This window comes from Rhinolophus sinicus, chromosome 2, assembly GCF_057876585.1.
Source record: "Rhinolophus sinicus isolate RSI-liver-muscle chromosome 2, RSI-T2T, whole genome shotgun sequence".
Lineage (NCBI taxonomy): Eukaryota > Metazoa > Chordata > Mammalia > Chiroptera > Rhinolophidae > Rhinolophus > Rhinolophus sinicus.
Window position 1 is genome coordinate 163,202,196 of NC_142502.1, and position 23,269 is coordinate 163,225,464.

At 35.9% G+C, this 23,269-nt stretch overlaps 1 protein-coding gene and 1 long non-coding RNA gene across 6 annotated transcripts in view; one reads left to right on the top strand and one right to left on the bottom strand.

Annotated features, from left to right (window-relative positions):
• LOC141571527 (uncharacterized) overlaps nucleotides 1–20,994 on the bottom strand; it is a 39,545-nt gene extending 18,551 nt beyond the window's left edge. Inside the window, exons 1-3 of one of the 2 annotated variants that reach the window (XR_016020475.1) lie at nucleotides 20,643–20,994; nucleotides 5,667–5,859; nucleotides 1,198–1,235 (exon numbers count right to left, since the gene is read on the bottom strand). This is a non-coding gene — a long non-coding RNA (uncharacterized LOC141571527). Of the gene's footprint in view, nucleotides 1–1,197; nucleotides 1,236–5,666; nucleotides 5,860–20,642 lie in introns of those variants that run through there. The other variant, XR_016020476.1, reaches the window with a different exon arrangement.
• SLC8A1 (solute carrier family 8 member A1) overlaps nucleotides 20,236–23,269 on the top strand; it is a 376,061-nt gene continuing 373,027 nt past the window's right edge. For 2 of the 4 annotated variants that reach the window (XM_074331920.2, XM_074331919.2), the window contains exon 1: nucleotides 20,266–20,392. The gene's annotated coding sequence lies outside the window, so the exon portion shown is untranslated. Of the gene's footprint in view, nucleotides 20,393–23,269 lie in introns of all 4 variants that reach the window. The other 2 variants (XM_074331917.2, XM_074331918.2) reach the window with 2 other exon arrangements.

The following is a 23,269-nucleotide window of genomic DNA, read 5'->3' on the forward strand; positions in this document are numbered from 1 at the left end:
AAAAAATAAGGTTTAAAGTAGAGAGAAAAACACCTATGAAATCCTTGAAGACAGAGTCAAATCATTTGATATGATCAGAGCAGAAGGTGCTGGTGGGACACGAATGGAATATGAGCCAAAAGAAGTAGGCAGATGCCAATTCATGAAGTACCTGGTACACCAAGCTATGGAATTTGGGAGTAACCACAAAGCTCTGGAGAGCCACTGAAAGATTTCAATCAGTGGAGTGATAAAATCAGATTCAAGCTTAGTAAAGATCGTATTGGATACAATATTGAGAAGAGATAGGAGGAACTCCAGGAAAGAAGCACAGAAGTTGGAAAGCTTGTTTTAGACCTGGGTGATTGTACAAACAGTTGTGATAATTACTGACACCGGGAACATGGGAGGAGAAGCAGACTGGATTAGAGATAAACAGAAGTTTTCAACCTAATTATTTTCCCGTAAGTTCTCAATATCCCTCCTTTAACACGTTAAGAAGAAGAAGGGAAAATATATACAAGTGATAAGGAGTGGATATGATTATGCTTGTGTTTACATTCTGCTCCTGAACAGAATATATGCTTCCAGGGAACCGTGTTTACTGGCAATACCCAGAAACAGGAGAGATGAACAAAGCTTGAGCCCCGAGGGGCAATGGCAGTGAGAGCCACCTATTCTCACCCCTTTCCAATAGTCTCCACTCCTCAAGATTTCCAAAGATAGGAAGGCACTTCTTCACTGTCATTTAATGGTGATCTCTGAGGGGGAAAAACAAGTCTGTTAGGAATGAATGAGCTCACTACGAATATGGTTTTTACTTTGGTACACTTACCTTTTGCCAAGTCGTGTCTGTTACTATGTTTCCCCGAAAATAAGACCTAGCCAGACAATCAACTCTAATGCATCTTTTGGAGCAAAAATTAATATAAAACCCAGTCTTATTTTACTATAATATAAGACCGGTTCTTTAATGTAGTAATAACATAACATAACATAACATAACGTAACGTAACGTAACGTAACGTAACGTAACGTAACATAACATAACATAACATAATACTGGGTCTTATATAATATAATGTAAGACCGGGTCTTATATTAATTTTTGTTCCAAAAGATGCATTAGCGCTGATTGTCCGGCTAGGTCTTATTTTCGGAGAAACACAGTATGCCAAGATTCACATTAGTAGACGGCATATAGGAAGGAAAAACAACTCACCCGCCACTTCGGAATGGATTTCTTACTTGCTTCACTGCAGATAAAAGACATTATTGATCTTAGTAAGGTCGATCAATTAGCAGAGCAAACAGAGACTGGAGAAGAGGTTAAATGACTTTTGTCCTTGACCTAGGGAAATTACCTAGGCAACCAGTACTTAAAGTTTTTCTGTCTCCTAAAAGAGCCTGATCAGTGGTGCACTATCTAAATGAGTGGGTCTGATATGGATTGGAAACCACTGCTCCAAATATGAAGATTGTAGGGTGTTTTTGAAACAGGTAAATTTCACTTGCCTCCTTTCCCCCCAAGTGGGATAAACAGAGACTTTGAAAAAACATTGTGAGATTTCAGCAAAATGTACACTATCTCAGTAAATTAATGTTAGTAATTTGAGGAAACTATAATATTGTCATAATAAATAATGCTTGGTGACAAAAATATTCGGTTATTTTACAGTATTGCTCAAGTAGGGAAACGGCCCTAATTATAATACTTTCTTTTCACTCTTCTGACGCAAGCAGGATTCTCTGGCTGCAAACATAAAAAGCCAACTCTATAATTTAAAGAGAAAATGAAAATTGTGGGAGGTCATGGGAGTGGCTCATGGGAATGAAGGGTAAGATGATAAGGAAGCTAGCTGGATGGAGACATAAAACCCTTAACTCTGGGGACCTGGGTAGGAGGAACAAACAGATGTCTTTTCCGGGGGGCAGTTGAGAAACATGAGCTCCTTATCAAGACGAGTGACAGCTTTTATAAACGATGTTCAGGGAGGAATGAGCTGGCATGAAAAAGAGTGATGTTTAAGAAAAGGAAAACCATGTACTTTAGAACTCCTGAAGCAAAGTCAATCAATATGCATCTACTTTAGTTAGTGTTGATCCCTCCATGAATTATACTACTTTAAAACTGGAAACAGCCCAGTGAATTTTCTATCTAAAGAGCATACCTTAAAGGAAGACAGCGTGAGAAATAATAATAATAATTTTTAAACCTGGCTGTTCTACCTTGACATTCATCAAAGTAATGCAAAAATGTAGGTTAAATTGTGCAATGGGAAACTTAATGAGGCTGGCAAACCACAGAGGTCATTGGGGGGAAAAAGAAGAAGAAGGAAACCTACAATTTAATTGGAAAAATAAAACGTGATTTGGGCAGAATTTATAATGAACTCAAAATTAGTTCTTTTCAATGTGTGTCAAATTTTCTTAAATACCTTTTACAGGACCATCATGATACGCAGCCCCAGCCAAGGGATAATTTTACTAACTGCTATGTAGTTCAACAAAAATTTCGGACAATAATTCAAATGATCCTTTGCTGTTAACTGTCACAGAATTAAACCCATAAGTCTTGATGTTGTAATGATAAAGTTTATAAGAGCAATTGCATGAGATGAAGTATGTCGTTTTCCTAACAACACAATAGAGTAGGGAGAGTTTTCATCTTGAGACCTGCTGCTCAATCGCTTATTACCTATGTAGTTTAGGCAAGCATTTTAACCTTTTTAATTTTCAATCTCATCATACAAAAGGAGACTAGTAATGTAGTACCAGCCCTGCCTATGTCACAGGATTGTGTGGTACATCAAGGAAAATGATGTGTGGTAACACCACTTTGCAAACTCTACGCTACCCTATAAATCTAAGGATTAATTATATTTATGTTGACATACTATTGAACAATAAACTCCAGGGAAAAAAAAATTGTGATGCTTTGGATTACTTGACCAGAGGCCATAAAAGCCGTATTCATAGAACTTACATTCATCACAACCATTTGGAATAATATTTCGCAAACCATAACAACTTTTGGAAAGAGTCAATGTCAATATACTAAATTTATATTGTAACCCTTAAAGTAAGTAATTTATATCTGTAATGTATCTATCTCCATAAACAATTTTTTTAAGACCATGTGAAACAACACTAAAAAAAAAACGAAACAAAACAAAAAGGAACCCTGCAGTTGTGACACCAACTTTGACATGATGCTGCATGAGCCTAATTAATAACACACACAAATAGACTCTCTCCGTATTGGATGGCGAGCTCACTGCTTAATTGCTCTGACAATGGGAGGGTATGTTTTCTTTAGGCTGCCTCACTGTGAATTTTTTAAAATTGCCCTTTAATAGGAATCATACTGTATTTTTAGTCTAGAGAAAACAGTGTCTGTGGGAACCACCTCTCCCACCCAGGTCTTGGCAGTGGGAACTAGTGTCTCAGATCAAGACTATTTACTGATCCCCATGGCAACAGTGTGCTTTATCTTGCATAACTCCTAATATCATAAGGACCCAGTGGTTCTCTAGTATAGTATCTCAACCCTAAAACAACAATCTTGATGTGAAATAGAAATACTTTAAATAGAACAGTTTTTAAATAAAATATTGCTATAATGCTGGAAAGTCTTTAATAAGCCTCTTCACCAGATTTTCATTTTGGAATAAACCTCTGCCATTTCTGAGTAAAGACAGTGGACCGTTCAAAGAAGTGATTGAGTTAAAGTTGTGCCTTTTGTTACTTGGCAGAACATTAAGTGGAGTGTAGCCATATTGGGGCTGGGACTTTGAGTGATGTCCCCACACACGTGTAGTAACACTCAGTGGAGACACTACCCAGGTGCATGGGTTGCCCAGTTTTAGGGACCATTATTCTCTTGCTTTCCAGGTTTGCAACAAGAAATTAAATCCCTAAATGTTTCTACAGTGAGACTTAGTCCCTTTCCAGGTTGCTCCATGTGTTAAAAGTACACTGGCTAAGATTCCTGATGACAACACAAAAAGACTAAGTTATACCCAGAAATTACTCTGGAGTCCTTAGAAGAAAAAGGCTGTGTGAATACCAAGGTTTGGTATTATTATTTTACCTCATGTTCAGGCCTGACACTTTTCAAACCTACAGGATTACACACACCTTTTAATAAAGTTAGTGTTTCCCAGAATATACTCATATAACTACATTATAATTTTTCTTTGAGAGTGTAGATGGTGGTATAGATATTCTACTTCTTTTGAAAGCTTCCCCTCCAATGTTTCAAGTGGATTAACACTCAGCAAGTGAAATTGAAATGCTTTTTATACTTCAGAACCATTCCCTTGTATGATCTCAAATGATTGTTAAATCAGGGTTGAGTAAGCTGCAACTGGCAGTGTCATTCATTGATTATTTTTTTAGTAGACATTTAACATTTCTATGCATTTAACACCCTCTTTTGGTCATGAGAGCATTGGAAGCCAACTCGTTCTCTGTTCTCTCTTGAAGGCCTGCTGTTCTTTCTCATTTTTCAAGTGCTTCATGGACAAATAAAGTAACTTGGCAGTGTTGTTAAGAGGAGTGTTTCAATACTCTGGACCCACTGATTGTGCTCTAAATAATTTGCCTCTGCCCTTTGCATTATAAAGGCAACCAGATGAAAAAGAGTGTTGTATATCTAAACATAGTTAGAATAGTTCCAGAAACTCTAAAGGCTGCCCAAGCTCCAGCTTGCCTCCTAACGTTCTAAAATGAGTGCCTTTTTTTTTTTTTAACTGAAGTTGTTTACTGCAAATGCTAATTGGGAAGGACTAGGTGTAGCACATAAATAAATTTTGATCTCATTGAGGTGAAAGACTTCATCTTAATCCTGTTTGTATTCCATGTGATAAGTGACATCAATGTCTTCAGAGTTATATGAACAAAAAAAGAAAAAGAAATATAAAGAGGAGGAAGGTTTCCGTTTTTAAAAATATATATTCATTAGAAAGTCCTAAACAAAGCAGAAAGCATAAGTTTGTGGAATATTGCTTACATAGTCATGTGTCTGTCTTTATATGTCCTTGATAGGTGTGCGTGATACGTGAAATATGGCTATAAAATAATGAGGCTTCAAAAACACATATTTTGGATAATATAATTGTGTTGCAGTGAAGTTCAATTAAATGAGTTGTGTTAAAGTGCTTTGCGAACTCCTAAAGTGGTAGCCAAATATATATGCAATTATAGGTTGTTCAATAATACTTATTGAGCAACTTCTATGGCCTATAGCAATAAAATAATAACATTGGTAGGGACCAGGAAGAATGAAATAACTTTCCCCGTAACCATATAACCACAGAAAAGGGAGAACAACTAGAAATTGATGGCAGACGGTAGAGGCAATATATATTAAAGACTATTTAATGATGAGGCATTCTTATCTGTCTATTATACAATTTGGCTTTGAAATAATATTGGTGTTTTATTTTCTGAAATTTCACTTTTTCATTGTAATTTCAAATCATGGCAGCTCAGAAGCTGTCATTAAAATAAGAATAAATTGAAGGACTTTTTTCCTCCTCCACCGACAGTACTGCAATCTATGGATGCAGTGGGAATGTAGCCGCAGAAAGGGACATGAAACAAGACAAGTTCTCAATAATGTCACACCTGATATCCCTATTGATTGTTTGCACTTATTCTGAGCTACAGTTACTCAGTCTCACCGTTGGACAATGCTTCTCATCCAAAATAAACCTTCATTTCTTGATTGCTCGGTATCAGGTTGCTGCCATTTCCAGCTGTTTTCTTGATCCGAACATGTTGCTTTAAGATTTGCTTCTCTATATCTTGGCAGCAAATTCACAGACACAAAGATACTTTGAAACATCTTCTTACACTTACCAGTGCTATCTGAGTCTGTAATAAATTAAAAACAAATCACAATGACACAGGTTGTTATTGAAGAGTTGTAGTTTCCATGTACCTGTATCTGTAGATAAGAACTTTGTTGAGTTTTTAGGACGAGAGTTTCTCTCCCTCCATTGTGGTTAAAATTGCACGTGCAAAATGAAAAAACTGAAGAAAAGCATTGTGATTTACTAAACTTGTATCCTTCAGAAAGAAATCTCATTAACATAGCTTGTAAATAGTTCTAAACTATCCTAAATAAGATAGGCTCTGGTCTGGAAAGATATATATCTCCATGTAATGTCTGTGCACTTTTCTAACCACTTTCTCTGTCCTTTTCCTTTGTTAATGAATGGCTTAGATGACATAGGTAATAATTGATGGGCTTAGATGTGTGTAAAGAGTCTCCAGACGTGGTTAGTTTCTAAGAAAATGTTAAGTGACAAGTAATTTTTACAAGTCTCTTGATTTTCCTTTGGCACCCATGGCAAGGTGTGTTTGGATAAATGCTTCCTTGACTTTTCAGCTTCACCATCACCACTCAATTCTCCCAAGTTAGTACCAGGCTTGCTGGCTCCAACTAGCTTGACAGGATACATCCTCATTCATCAGTGCCTTTAAATCCACCCTCCACCCCCCGAAAAAAGGTTTCCTGGGGTCCAGCTAGGGTATATATAGAGAAGGGTACAACATTCCAACTTTCTCTCTCTACTCAGTTTTTCAACAATTCCAATCAAAATACCTTGAAATTGCTTGCCCTAATTTCAGCTCTTCTCTTCAAACTCTGCCTATTATAACTAAAAAAAAAAAAAAATTATTCATTGTACTTTATTTTAGCATTAATATATCTGCCTGTTCTACAGAGATAAGCAGCCCGTGGATACAACAATGCAATAATGCTTAACTACGCTGTCTACATAGAAAGCTAGAATAGACTTTAAATGATACACTATTATAATTAGTAAAGCCTTTTGGGCACTGATTTTTTTTTGTTTTTCATAGTCAGTATCTGGTGTCAAATAATCTTGATAACAGCAAAATCCAAGTGGATTAAGGGAAATACAAGATCCCAAATAATTATTTAGAAATGTATTTATTTAGGAATAATATACAATGTTAGGTACAATAAACAGATTAGGCTCAGTGCCTGAAATCAGGAATATTTTAATCCTCTTAAAAAGAAGAATCACCAGGGCTTCCAGTCAAGATGGTAAAGTAGGTAACTCCGTGCTTTCCTCTTCTCATGACCACATTAAAATTACAACTAAACTACAGAACAACTATAATTGAGAATCACCTGAAGTCTAGCTGAACCAAAGCCTAAGGAACTAAGGACATACAGAAGAAGCCACCTCGAGACTGGTAGGAGGGGCAGAGACATGGAACAGTCTGGTCCCACACCCGTGTGTGACAGTTTAAAATCAGGAGAGATATCTCAGCAGGAGAAATCCCCACTGGGGAGCTCGGAGTCCCAGCCCCACACCAGGCTCCCCAGCATAGGGTTCCAGTGCCAGGAAGAGAAGTCAAACGGACATGTGCATCCATATACTTCTTACAACATTATTTACAATAGCCATGATACAGAGGCAATCTGAGCGCCCACCAATGGATGAACAGATAAAGAAGATGTGATATAGATAAATAGATGATAGATAGATAGATAGATAGATAGATAGATAGATAGATAGATAGATAGATAGATAGAGTCATGCCATCTGCAACAATATAGATGGACCTAGACGGTCTTGTGCTGAGTGGAGTAAGTCAGACATAGAAAGACAAATGCCATATGACTTCATTTATATGTGGAGCCTAAAGAACAAAACAAATGAACAAACAAAACAGAAACAAACTCATAGATACAGAGAACATTTTGAGGGTTGCTAGATAGGATGGGGATGGGAGGAAGTGTGAAAAAGGGTAAGAGATTAAGAAGTACAAATTGGTTATTACACAGTAGTCATGGGGATTTAGGGTATAGTATAAGGAATATAGTCAATAATATGGTAATAACTATGTATGGTATCAGATAGGTACTAGATTTATTGGGGTGATAACATAGTAAGTTATATAAATGGATTATCACTATGTTGTACACCTGAAACTAATATAATGTTATATGTCAACTAATATGTAATTGAAAAATTAAAAAAATATTGAAAAACAAATATAAATATTTTAAAAAAAGAGAGAATCACCAGTCCCAATAGAGAGCAATATTAACTGAATACTGTTTTGTTTGTTTTGCTTTGCTTTTTAAATGAGATACAGAACTGAATTCTTGAATAATTACAAAGTACTACCCCCACTGTTCTTGCTTTCTCCTACAGGGAGGACTTTGCATGCCATGTAAAGGCAAACACATACCGTGTTTCCCAGAAAATAAGACCTAGCCGGACAATCAGCTCTAATGCATCTTTTGGAGCAAAAATTAATATAAGACCTGGTATTATTATATTATTATATTATATTATATTATATTATATTATATTATATTATATTATATTATATTATATTATATTATATTATATTATATTATATTATATTATATTACATTATAAGACCTGGTCTTACATTATAGTAAAATAAGACTAGGTCTTATATTAATTTTTGCTCCAAAAGACATGTTAGAGCGGATTGTTCGGCTTGGTCTTATTTTCTGGGAAACACGGTATCATCAGTGGACACCTATGATGGGCTCGAGACCTTGGAGCCAAGAAGTCATATGAGACCAGTTTGGGCTTTCTATTCTGTTGTTCAGGGCCTCATAAGTAGACACTTGAACAATGTCCTTCCAAATTTAAAAAAATATATATTTTTTGCAAGTCTTAGGACATGAGTTTGGAAAGAGGTGGAAGCAAGGAACTTATTATTTGCAGGGACGCAGGAGAACAAAATCAAGCCCTGTGAGAAGAGCAGACATGACATGGCTGTGCCCAAGATCATCTTCCTGGGAGCTACCAGTTCAGTTAGGGCCAAATTTCCAATGATGACTTCAAAGCACCAGACCATGTAACCTTAGATACGAGAATGTATCATACAAATAACCAAATATTTTAATAATAAAGACACCAGGTGACTTAAATATTCCTTTTTTATAGGACTATTAGAATTATTTAAGAGATCTCCTGGACAAAATCTGTTATGGTAAGTAGGATTATTCCGTTTTCCAATGCTCTGGGCAGAATTTAAAATGCAAGTATAAATTTTGCATATAAACATAAGTATGAAAGATCTATTTTTAAACTAGCTGAAGCCTCAAAGCTTCATTCTGACCAATGATGACACCCTCCTCCTCCTCCTTCACTTCCTCCTCCACATATTTCATATTAGATCAATAGTTAACATAAAGTAAGATGTCGTTTCAGAAACAAAGACGACATTAAGTATTGCCTCCCAGAGGGTGGCAAATGAGAATCTCCACCAACCTCCTTGTCTCTGTGAACATCTGATTTTATGATTGTTCAAATATTCTATTATCATCAAATCTCATCACGTATTTTTTAATTGAAATTTTAAAAAGCTATCATAGCAAAATAGACTTTAAAACAAAGGCTATGATAAGAAACAAAGAAGGACCTAGTAATCGCACTTCTGGGTATTTATCTGAAGAAACCCAGAAATTCAATCTTATAAAAAGTTCCAATTGATAGAATGAAATGGCAACCCAGGAAATGACAGAAGATATTTACAGATCAGGGCTTATGTACAGAATTAAAATAAAATAATAATAAAAAGCACAAGTGGCAACCCCTCCACAACAGAGATTTGAAAAGTGACAAGTAATAATCAAGTCCTACTATTGACTGAACTTTGTGTCTGTCCAAAATCCATATGCTGAAGCCCTAATCCAAAATGTGATGATATTTGGAGGTGATGGGCCCTTGAGAGGTAATTAAGCTTTGATGAGATCATGATGAGGATGGAGCTCCCATGATGGGATTGGTTCCATTATAAGAGGCTGAAGAGAGGAAAGCTCTCACCCTGTCATGTGAGGATACAGCTGGAAGGTGACCATTTGTAAACCAAGAAGAGGGCCTTCACCAAGAACCCAACCCTGCTGGCACCCGGATCTCAGATTTTTGTCCTCAGAACTCCTGAAATTCCATAAATGTCTGTTGTTTAAGTCACCAGTACTCTGATTATCTTCATGAATGCTGATGTTCACCATGGACACCAGGGGCAGGGAAGCCAGCTCTCTACCCTATGCTTGGATTTTTAAGACGCTGAGCCAAGTTAGAAAATTACTAGTCATGGAATTATATTAAACTCATACAGCTTTGCCACTAGAGCTATCTATTTCCATTAAATCAACAATTTATAATACATTAATGAAGACTGCAACCTTACAAGATTAGTGGTCAATTTCTGCATTAGGTAAAAGAGAGGTAATTATAGTGAATAGTAAAGAAACTAAAAATTTACTAAGCTATAAATCTGCATTAATAACAACAGCAAGCCCCTTCCTGCTCCCAGATATCTCACTTGCTACTTTTAAAAGAACCCTCTGGCTCCCTATTGGCCCTAGTACATTTTAATCCCTTTAACTTTTTATATACTGCCCTTTGTAATGTTGTACAACACTTATTAAGTGTCCAACATTGTTCATGTACTAGATACAATATTAAATAAGACATAGTCCCAGCACTCAAGGAATTCATGGTATAATTGAAGAATCAATGTAACAGCATAAGTTGTACAGAGAAGCATTAGCCAAGTTCATTGGAATATGGATGGAGAATTCTAGGAAGGCTTCACAGTGAAAGTGGTTGTTAGTTTGATCTTGAAGGAAGAGCACCACTTTGAAAAGAGAAGTAATTCTAGGTGAAAAGAAAAACACGTGCAATAGCTTAGTCATAGAGATTGTGATGTGTGTGAGTTATAATGAAGAGTTCATTAAAATTAGAAAACAAGTTACAGAGGAGAGTAATAGGAAATGTAACTGGGCAAGACATCAATGAAGATTGAAATGTACCTTGGGATCACTGGGAAGCCAGGCATAGTTTTCAGAGTAATAAATATGGAGATTTGCTGTTGTTGACGATGGTATCAGTATTGATTTATATTTGAGGAATATAACTCAAATGGAAAATGAGCCTATGTCAGAAGAGATTGGTATTAGGAAGATTGGATCAGAAGGTCTTTCCAGGGAAGAAATAATAAAAGTCATGAGAACAGTGTTGGAAAGAAAGACTGCATTTAAGAGATACTTTAGGTAACCTTACAGAATATGTAGTGACTAAAATGCAGGGTGGGTGCAGGAGGAACAAATATCACTGAACTTTCCAGCTTGAGAGACTGAATAGGTTGTATTTCTACTTATGAAGAGGAAATCAATACAAGAAAATATGAGTGGAAGAGAGTTAAGAAGTTCAGTTTCAGACATGTTTTATTTGAAGTCATTGCAGTATATCCAAAAGTAAAGGTCAAATACAAACTGGAAACAGAGAGTGCAGAAGGAAAGTTGTCATGAAGAGAGATAGATATTTGAAAATTAGCAGTTTATGCATTGTCGTTGTTACCATGTAAATTGTTGAAATAACTCAGGAAGATTAGAGAAATAAATAAAACCTAGAATAGGTGCCTGGGTTTTGTATCTGAGACCTAATTGTCCTTCAAGCAAGATACTAAAATTGAAAGTACAGGCCTATATTTTTTAGAAGAAAGCTTGGTGGGAATCTAATTTTGTAGAATGATTGTATTTTTAAATAATAAGATATATTTGGCCACTTTTAGCAAAAACTTTATCTAAGCAGATAATTAAGTGAATTTGCAATTCGTATTGACTGTTAAATTCAAACTTGGATGTCAGCATTCAAAAATGGTGGATTAAAAAGAAAACTTCCATTGAAAACCTAATTTGGTTTAAGGTAAATAAGAAAATGTATTCCAATGGAAGTGATTACCAAGCCCCAGGGTCTATTAAATTTTAAGTTGTTATCATAGGGTTATAATATTCATGCTACCACAATCTCTCCAAATTTACACATCATGTACATCTAACTTCCACAATAGCAAAGTCCAGAATTTTTCATTATCTTTTAAACTCTGGATTAAAAATCAAAACAAAACATAACAAAAAAATCTAAAAAGCTTGTAAATGATTTAAATTTAAATTTATAAATAGTACCTATTATGCTCAAATTTACATATCTTCTCTCTAAAGTTGCAATCTATTTTGTTTTGTTTCTTGGCTTGTTTCATTTGTTTGTATTTTTCTGTTTGTTTCTTTCTTGGCAATGTTTAGCAAACTTAATGTTAACTGAAGGAATGAGGCATTTAGTTACCTAGTCATAGGGCAAATACAATCGATTTTAACCATCATTGTACCTGATAGAAGAAAAATGAATAAGCAGTTTGTAAGAAATATTAGGGTCAGCCTTCTGCTTCCAGAAAGATAGAGTAGAAATACTTTCCCCTATTTCTCCCACTAAGCACAACTAAAAACACGACTTTACATATAAAACAAGGATAAAACTCTGAAGGATGGCAGACCAATGAGGCATCTTGTTACCCATCAACAACATAATGGTTAGTTCCACGTGTTTTCTTTTGCCTCAGACATCCTCAATATGGAGATGTGGTAAAAAGAAAGAAAAAAAGATAGAAAGTTAAGAAGAAAGGAAGGAAGGAAGAAAGGAAGGGAGGAAGGGGGGGAGGGAGGGAGGGAGGGAGGGAGGGAGGAAGGAAAAAAGGAAGGAAAGAAATTCTAACAAAAGTCTGCTCTCTCCAGCCAAAGGACCAAGAAAGGGGATACCTAGAAAGGCAGAAAACATTTAGACAATAACTGCTTACTCCAATTAAACACTATAAATAGACACATGATGGTAAAAATGCTGAAAGTCAAAGGCAAAGATAAATTTTTTTTTTTTTTTTTTTTTTTTTTTTTTTTTTTTTTTTTAAGATTTTATTGGGGAAGGGGAACAGGACTTTATTGGGGAACAAGGGTCAAATTGTTGTACTTTCAATCTTAGTTGTGGAGGGTTCTGTTCAGCTTCAAGTTGTTCTTTCAGTCTTAGTTGTGGAGGGCGCAGCTCAGCTCCAGGTCCAGTTGCCAGTTGCTAGTTGCAGGGGGCACAGCCCACCATTCCTTGCGGGAGTCAAACCGGCAACCTTGTGGTTGAGAGGACAGGCTCCAACCAACTGAGCCATCTGGGAGCTCAGTGGCAGCTCAGCTCAAGGTGCCATGTTCAATTTTAGTTGCAGGGGGCGCTGCCCACCATTCCTTGCGGGATTCGAGGAATTGAACTGGCAACCTTGTGGTTGAGAGCCCGCGCTCCAACCAACAACTGAGCCATCCGGGAGGCAGCTCAGCTCAAGGTGCCGTGTTCAATCTTAGTTGCAGGGGGCAGAGCCCACCATCCCTTGCGGGACTCGAGGAATTAAACTGGCAACCTTGTGGTTGAGAGCCCACTGGCCCATGTGGGAATCGAACCGGCAGCCTTTGGAGTTAGAAGCACGGAGCTCTAACCGCCTGAGCCACCGGGCCGGCCCCCAAAGATAAATTTTGAAAGCAGCAGCAAAAAAACAATGTGACACTTACAAGGGAACGTGAATAAGATCACTTTCTGACTTCTCAGTAGAAACAATAGTAGAAATAAAGGCCAGAAGACAGTAGGATAACGTATTCAAAGCACTCAAAGAAAAAATAAACCTGTCAACCAAGAATCCTATAATCAGCAAAACTATCTTTTAAAGAATAAGGCAAGACAAATAAGAGCCGAAAGAATTTGTTGCTAGCAGACCCTATAAGAAATATTAAAAGCTCTTTGACTGAAAGCAAGCATACCCAGGTGTTAATGTAAAGTCATATGAACAAAGACCACTGGTAAATGTTATTAAGTAATTATGAAAGACACTATAAATGCATGTTTTCTTCTGCTAACTGATTTAAAGAGCAATTGTATACAATTATTTATATACAAAATATATATATATATATATAATGATTTATGTACAAGAAATATATGTGCATATATATATATATATATATATATATAATGTTTGTTAGGCCATAACATATACAAATGTAATATATGTGTAATGTATTTGCCAATAATAAAAAACATAAATGAGGCAGGAGGAAGTGTGAGTAAATCTGTATTGGGCTAAGAAAGTAACTACAAGAGGGAAAGTAATAAATGTAATAATGTATTATTAATTTGGTACCATTGATACATGTAACAATAATACCATAAACAGGGAAGGGAATAGATCTATACATAAGAGGAACGTTTTTCTATATCACTGGAATTAAGCTAGTTTAAACCTGAAGCTGATCCTGATAAGGTGTATGTAGTAACCCTAGAGCAACCACTAAATAATAATTTGAAAATATAGTAAAAAAAAAAAAGTTAAAGGAATTACTATGCTACATGAGAGAATATTCACTTAATGCTAAAGAAAGCAGTAAAGGAGGAATAGAGGAAGAGAAAAACATGTGAGACATCGAAAACAAAAAGTAATATGAAATATGTAAATTCAACTACATCAATAATAAAATTAAATGTGAGGAGGTTAAACAATCTAATCAAAAGACAGAGATTGTCAGACTGGATTAAAAACAAGCAAACAAAAACAATGTAATCCAATGACACAATTTAGATGCAAAGACACAGATGGACTGAACATTAAAGGATAGAAAAGATAGGTTATGAATTTAACAATCCAAGAAAGTTGAAATGGCTATACTAATTTAGAGAAAATAGACTTGAAAATAGAAAATGTGACTAGAAATAAAGAAGGACATTTTATAAGAAAAAAGGGCCAATTCATCAGGAAGCTGAAACAATTATAAGCATTAAATTAGCAAACACTTAGCTAGATTGACCAAGAAAAAAAGAGAGAAGACTCAAATTTCAAAATTTCAAAATGAAAGAGGTATTATTATTGACCTCACGAAAACAAAAAAGGTGAAAAGGAATACTATGAACAATTCTATGCCAACAAATTAGTAACTGAGATAAAATGACAAATTCCTAAAAGACAAACTACTTAAACTGATTTACAAAGAAATAGACAATCTGAACGAACATATAACAAAGAAAGGGGTGGAACCAGTGTTTAAAAAGTACTCATAAAGAAAACAGTGGCCCAGATGTCTTCATGTTCAATCTGAAAATGAAATTAAGAGAACAATTCCATTCACAAAAGCATCAAAAAGAATAACATACTTAGAAATAAGTTTAACAAAACAAGTGCAAAACTTATACTCTGAAAACTACAAAACATTGTTAAAAGAAATTAAAGATCTCAATAAATGGCAAGCATTCTATGTTTATGGATCAGAAAACGTAATGTTGTTAAGAAGGCGGTACTCCCTGAACTGATTGATGAATGCAACATAGTCCTACTCAGAATCCTAATTGACTTTATTATAGAAATTGACAAGCTGATTCTAAAATTCATATTGAATTGAAAGGGACTCAGAATAGCCAAAATAATCCTGAAAAGGAAGAATGAAGTAGGACTCACACAGTCTGATTTCAAAACTACTACAAAGTAATGTAACGAAGACAGTGTGTTACTGGCACAAGGAGAGACATAATAAGAAAAAAATTGAGACTCCAGAAATAAATCTCTACATCTAAGACCACTGATATTCAACAATGGTTCCAAGACTATTCAATAAGAAAAAATAGTCTTTTCAGCAGATGGTGCTGGGACAAATGGCTATCCAAATACAAAAGAATGAAGTTCATTTTATATAGAAAAGTTAACTCTAAATGGATGAAAAGACCAAAATGTAAGAGCTAAAACTATAACATTCTCAGAAGAAAGAATAGGGGCAAATCTTCATGACCTCAGATTTGGCAAAGGATTCCTACATATGATACCAAAAGTATGAGCAATGAAAGAAAACAATAGATCAATTGAACTTCATCAACATTTAAAACTTTTGTGATTTTTGTAAAAAAAATCAGATAACAAAAATGTCAGGTAACAAGCATATGGAGAAATTGAACCCTCACACACTGCTGGTGAAAATATAAAATGGGGCAGCTGCTTTGAAAAACAATCTGGCAATTTCTCAAATAATTAAACATAGAATTATCAGCAATTCCATTCCGAGGTACATACCCCAGGTAAATGAAAACAAATGTCCACACAAAAACTTGTACAAAAGTGCAACATTGTTCAAAATAGCCAAAAGATGGAAACCATTCAAATGTCTGTTAACAGATGAATGGATAAACAATATATGATAGATCTACACAATGGAATATTATTTGGCCATAAAGGGGAACGAAGTACTGATTCTTGGTACAAATGGATGAACTTTGAAAATGTTGTGTTAAGTGAAAAAAGCCAGTCACAGAAAATCGCATATTGTATTATCCCGTGCATATGCAAGTCCACAATAGGGAAATCCATAGAAAGTAGATTAGTGATTATTTAGGGCAAGGGGAGGATGGAGGAAAGGGAGGTGATAAAAATGTTCTAACATTGATTGTGGATGGTTGCACATATCTGTGAATATACTACAAACCCTTGAATTCTACTTTAACTCGGTATATTATATAGTATGTAAACTATATCTCAATAATGGTGTTAAAAAAATCTGAACATTGTGCTAAGGAACCCGAACTGAAACTAATTTAATTACTATGTCAATGGTGGTGCTGAAAACAGGTCAAGAAAATCTGCTTAGCAGTGGTGATGTTTGAGCTGGTTCTTCAAGGGTCAGAGCCATCTTTAATCTCTTTTTCTAGTTTCTGGTCCTGCAAGATAGAATGGACGTTTTGCTATTCATTTGCATTCAAATCCTTTGAAAACTTGCAGTGTGTCTTAATAAGTCTTTCATAAGTGATTCTTCCATATCATTAAACAAAAGAAGAAACATATTTTTTAAAAAAATCACCAAAAAATGAGTATCTGTGATCTTTTAAAAAATTGCAATCCTCACCCCTTTTTAGTACTAATAATTTATGTCAGCTATCAAGTCTAAATAATCTGTGGCCCACTGAGCTGGGTAACTGGAAGCATTAGATCATCTGCCTGGTGAAATCAGGATGATGTCAATATTTGTGGACACTGTTTTATGTCTCCTTTGAGTTCACAGTCTCTACCCAGAGTTTGAGATTCTTATACTTTACACAGCAGGGAAAGCTGCCATGCTAATAGTCACTAATTGAGAGTTAACTACCACTTACCCATTTTTCACTCATTTATCAAGATATAAATACTTGTTCAACATACTTGTTAAGGTTTGTACCGTAAGCAGACACTATAATGGATGTTAGCAAAACAAAAGCCAATAAAACACTGCTCCTGTCCTCCAGGTGCTCACAGTCTAACGGCCAAGGGCAGACAGGTAGGAACAAACTACAATAATGTGCTTTAGAATATACCTGGTGGTGAGGTTAGGAAAAGACTTCAGAAGGAAGAGACACTGAGCTGAGGATTTTAAAAGACTGAGGATATATTCTGCTTACAGACAAAAAGGGAGTGCATGTGTGTGTGTGTGTACTTTTGGGGGGACATCAGGACATTCCACTGAAAGGAACGGCCTGTGCAAAGTACCCCACAGTGAAACAGCACGCCCAGGGCCACTGTATGGTATCCTCCTCCATGGAGTTAGGCAAACTGACGTCAGAACATTAGATCTTGACCTCTATACCTCCTACGTTCACAGGAGACCAATCTAACTTCTTTATTTGGAAGCATGATAGGCTTTTAACTTCTTTATCAGGAGATCTTTTCCTATACACATACCCCACAGCATCCTCCAGAGTTGGGAAAGATCTCCCTATCAGGGAGTACTGATTATCCAAGGTCACGCAGGAAATTGGCTCACTTCCACAGCGAACCTCACCAAGAACGTGCCCGACCCAAAATAGGCAAACAGATTTGGGAATATACAAGCTTATCATACCTTGGATATTCCTAACTTCAGAGCAAAATTCCCAAGAGGTTTTAAGTTAAGCCAAAGTGTCTGCAAATTCTTCTTTGAACAGAAAGCAGACTCCTCATCCCTGTCACACATAACTGTAGAGTCATTGTGGGTTCTGTTTCTACCACCCTGTATATTTGAATAAACAGTACCTTACATTGCTATACCGCCCTACAATTTATGAGGATATGGTGTACACATTAACTCATAGGATAATTCTAAGGTAAAAAGGTCAAATGTTCTCTTGACTAACAGAGGAGAAAATAAAACTCTGTGACATGACCAATGTCATACAGTTGGTAAGTAACAGAGCCAGGGCCAGAGCACAGTTTTTTTGTTTTTGTTTTTTAAATTCGAGTGCCCAGTTCATAATCTAGAATCCATGTTTTGTATTACTTATGGTTTTATTTTACTCATATGACAGGCAGTCCCGAAGTAAGTAGTCCAGGGTTGTGATAGCAAGTTAGCGATGCTGGCAAGAACTGACATTCTTCCCTACAGTCTGGTCCTTACCTCGTAGGCTTTTGTCCCCCTGGTGGCCTCTGCCTAGTCACCAAATAGCTGCTGCAGTTAAAGCTTCAAGTTTGGTCTCTTGAAATATGTGGAAGGGGTACAGGGACAAGAGAGGCAAAAGCTGAGCCTGTTCCTTTTTCACAGATAAATAAGAGCTTTCCTCAAGTCCCAGCTGGGGACACTTGTTTACTTGTTTACACCTGCTTGACCAGAACTGTGTCACGTGGTCGTCCCCAGCTGCAAGGGGCAACAAGAAGAAAGACTTTTGCTTTGGGATTTCTAACGTATTAGGTTGGGGCAAAAGTACTTGCGGTTTAAAGGTTAAAAATAATTGCAAAAACTGCAATTACTTTTGCACCAACCTAATAGAAAAAGACAAGGGAAAAGAAGGCGTTGAAGGGCTCCCGGGTAAGGTAATGATCTACCATGTCCATCCCTGAGCTACATTTGGTCAGCTTTTTAAATAAGATATATACATTTGCATTAGATATAAATGATTGTTATATAGGATATATATTATATAGGTATTATAGACAGTAATATAGGTAATACATAATAAAGTATATTATTTTATATATATATATATATATATATAATTGGAGGTAGGGAGTAAGAGGTTGAAATGTCAGAAAAATTGAATAATAAAAAACACTCACGCACTATTTTGCACTTTCTTGTTTTGATCTAGGTGCTTTTGACAGAGATTAATAAAATCTAGGCTTCCTCAAACCCACCATGCATATATTTCTTTCATACATTCCTCTTTTTTTTCTTTTTTTTCTTTTATAGAAATGTTAAAATATACACAAAGTAGGGAGGATAATATAATGAACACCCTATTGACCACCTGCAACAATTATTATTTGCCAATCCTATTTTGGCTATCCTTCCTTTGCTTTCTCTGGCATTTTTTTTTAAGCAAACTAGCTCTATTTTAATACACCAAACTGAATTATGCCTGTCTGCCTCAAATTTCTTTTTCTTCTTCAAACAAAAGACTCTACAAGAGTTTTAATTCGATTTTTTTTGGGGGGGGGGGATTAACCAATGAAAAAAATGTTTTTTGGAAATTTTCTCTCTCACTCTCTGGATATTTTGACCTCTTGTTACACAAGAGTAACAACAGATTACAAAAAAACAAAAGAGATAAATTTAAAAATTGAGAAGCTGAATTTCAAAGGAACTGGAAAGCTAAGCAGTTTGGGCAACGCTCTGAGGGAGTAGCTCTCACCACTCTATATACAGAGCAGGACTTATCACTCGTTCCCCCACCTTAAAATTTAGGTCCGTTATGTGTCATTTAAAGTATCACTGACACTTAACAAATGGAGCATTTAGTATTTTATTTTTATTTACATTCTTTAACACTAAACTTTTTTCTAAATCTCAAACCATATGATAGCTTAGTAGGACTGCCACTATATCCTAAATAAGAAGCTGTTGAAATAAGAACCTGGCCTCTCCTTGTCTCTTAGAGGTTTTGATTACTTTGATCTTCTGCTGTTACTTTATCCTTTTAAGACAAATAATCCAGAGTGTTAACAACTATTCCCAACTAAATAAATTCATTATATATTTATCCATTCACATACAATGCTATCCACTTGCTCAGCCTCTCGTTTATACATTCATTCATTCACTAAACATTTCTCAGGTCCCATACATATCTTATTGCTAAAATTTTTAAGACTGAGGACCCTGGAACCCTAATCGTATCTCTGTTTCCATAAAGTTAAGGAAACCCACACCATTCTCTAAATGCCTGGAGAACAGAAATGCCAATCTGAAAAGGGCATTTGCAAAAAGGCATAGTGGCAGGATGGTGGGGTGAGAAATGGGCCTGGCTGGAAGGATCTCTATATGTGTATTTTTATCATCCATGTGTTGGATGAAGCGAGAGCTGCCAGATAGCTTCTTTTCGACAGCTTGGAGTTACTGTTGGGAACAGATCCATGTATGGAAGCGAAAGCAGAAAGGCACAGATAAGCAGAGATCCAGCTATGTAAACCATGTTGAGAGACACTTAAAGGACAAGCATCCCAGGTCCTTTCTTTCTGGTAAATTTGGAGAAGCCATCATACCGGGTCTTTTTTCACATCCTGCCCATGCGGACTGAGCAGCCCTGGCTTGACAGAGGTAGGTGCAGGGCTTTTGTGATGAAAGTTATCTAAAGGATCATTCGTGAATGTTCCCTCCCAAGCTCTTGATGTCCTTTAAGGGAAGCTGCCAGATAATATTTTGAAAAAAAGGAAGATTTGGGTTGGGGCTCACGACTAAGAGGTATTTAACAGCTCTGCCTTCACAAGACAGGGCAGCTTGGTTACAGAGAGAAAGTGACAGCACAGAATTGCTGCCAAATATAATCCCTTTGTCTGGGGTCACTTACCGTTCAGATTTTTCTGGATTTGAGTCTCCCTCAATATTGCCAGCACTTTGGCGTGGACCACAGTTTCCAGTGGGTTCTGTTACTGTGCATTTTAGGGTGGGGTAGGTAAGATTTGCCCTTTTCTTTGCTTGCTCCTCCAGACCAGCATAAACTCCTGTGTGGTTCGTTTTCCTTAGACATAGGAAGAGCTGCTTGTAAACGGCATTATTATTTTTGGCAGCTGAAGTCATTTTTGCAGTGTTTCTCAGCAGATTGGAGGTTGATTACATCCTGTTCAGAGATTCTTGGGTTGCTTTCACAAACATGGGGTCTTGCGCAAGTTGAAATTGCTGAAACCAGCTGTAAGCACTGGACTTTTCTCAGTACCTTTAGCATTTTCTTGCTTTCTTTTTTGTTAATGACTGAAAACTGAGGCATTTTGGGACAAATTTTTCAAAGGTTACTATAGTTTTGTCGTTAGCGATGTTTGGAGAATAGTAGACTGTGGAAGAATAACAGAAGCCATATGTCTCAGGGGTCCAAAGAAAAAGTATGACTGTGAACACAATACTAGTATCTATATGCCTCTAGTCTATGTTCTAGAATCTTGGTTAACCTAGCCAAATCATATCAATTACACTTTGAAATGCTATTCCAGTTAATTATCAAATGGTAATAATTAGATCATTAAAGCAGTTCTTTTAAAATTGCTAGTGAAAGCTGAGAACTCCGGCAAATACAAAAGTCAAGAGAAAAATATTACAGGTCATATCTATAAAATGTGTCTGTTTTTCCAAGATTGAATTAAAATATTTTTTACACAAGATAATGGAATTTATATTCAAGATTTCTCTTGTTGACAATAAGGTGTCTATACTTAAAATAAGGTTCGAACCAACTATTCATTTAACTAAAACTTTTCAATCTTATGATAGAGCATAAGAGGAAAAAGGAAAGAAAAATTAAATGTGTTTCTTCCTTCCTTGATGACAAAAAATGACATGGAAAATGATTATCAAACAAGTGTAAGAAAATAATAAAACAGTTTGTAATACTGACCAAGGGGGTGTTCCTTGGATAAATTAGGTAGCTGGGAAAGGCAATTCAATTAAGGCATATTGATGAAATGACTTTAGTTATGCGGTAGTTTCCTCCAAGTTGTGAATGTTCCAAAAAGTTGTGACACCAAAAAAGTGGCAGAAAATAGAAAACATGTTTCTGTTTCCATAATAATATATTATCATTATTAAAATAATAATACTAAAATATGTATGTAAATTATTCCTTTTCTGTCTAGTCTGTTTACACTGACAACATATTATATTAACACCACATTTAAACTTACCCTTTCCACATTTCTAAAATCGGCTATTTTACTTCACTTAAAAATACTAATATTCTATATTAGAAAGAGAAAGAGAGAGAGAGAGAGAGAGAGAGAGAGAGAGAGAGAGAGAGAATAAACTATGCCTTCTTTTTTAAAAATGAGACAAGCTGACATAATTTTAGTGAAAGTGGAGCAGGCTTACAAATGGATGGTTTTAAAATTAATTAAGCACTACATACCAACCAGCTTTCCAAAAGGAACAACACATCAGGAGTTTTGGCAATTTTCAAGATATAAAAAGTTATTATAAATTATGTCACCAGTATTTGTGATCGGATGTAATGCATATATGACATCATCTACTATTTTCTCATTTGCTCACGGCCAAGAGTATTGCAAGAATGCACTCTTCGTGAGCAATGTCTGCTTCTGTTTTTCTTCAGCAAACAAACTTAAGAGGTGTAATATAAGTAATAAAGAATGACTTACTGCTATTTTTATATATAGTATGTCAACATCCATGAAAAAGAAGTTGAGAACTAGTCAAGCTACTTGCCTTTTGATGTGTGACTTCTTAAGCATTCAGTAATGACTACACTTATAGAAAATCTTGAGATCATATTTTGAGAAGAAAATTGGGGAAAAAATTGGAAGTATTGACAGTTTCATAAAAAAGAAATAATAATTGGAATGCTCTGTACTATAGTTAGCTGAGATATGAAGCAAATTCATAGTGCCTAAGAATGATAGAAAATTTGAAATTTATCCTAAGAGCATAGAGCACGGATTTGAGGCTTCTCTCTATATGCTGGGGCCAGACTGGAGAGCTCTTAGGCCTGGTCAGTGGTGCCCCAGTGAGCAGGAGGAACAAGTGTTTTTAGGGGCTTTGATGGGGAACAATATGCCTGAATAGTGGAGGAAAGTTTGTAGGAAAATAAGAGTTGAGTTTTACTTTTCCAGAGGCATGGAAAATTTTGGCCCATAGGAAAGGTCATTAAGTTTCAAGGGAATAATAGCATTGGTTACTCTTAAAATAATCCCCTTGAGAACTTTAAATAAAATTTTCTCAGGTGATTAAAAACTGTGGGGCATTGAGTAGTTGGTCCCAGACAAACCACAGAAGATTTCAAGAATTTTAAAAATGACAGAAGGCATGAGAGGAGGAGACAGCATGGGTGAGGAATTTGAAAACCAGAGAGACTATATTTTTTCTCCAAGGTCAATTGATGAAAGGTGAAGATTCCCCAGGATCCAGATCACCTGGTTTTCTGATCAGACATGATCTGCCTATACCACATCTCTTTTAATTTCTTAATCTTAA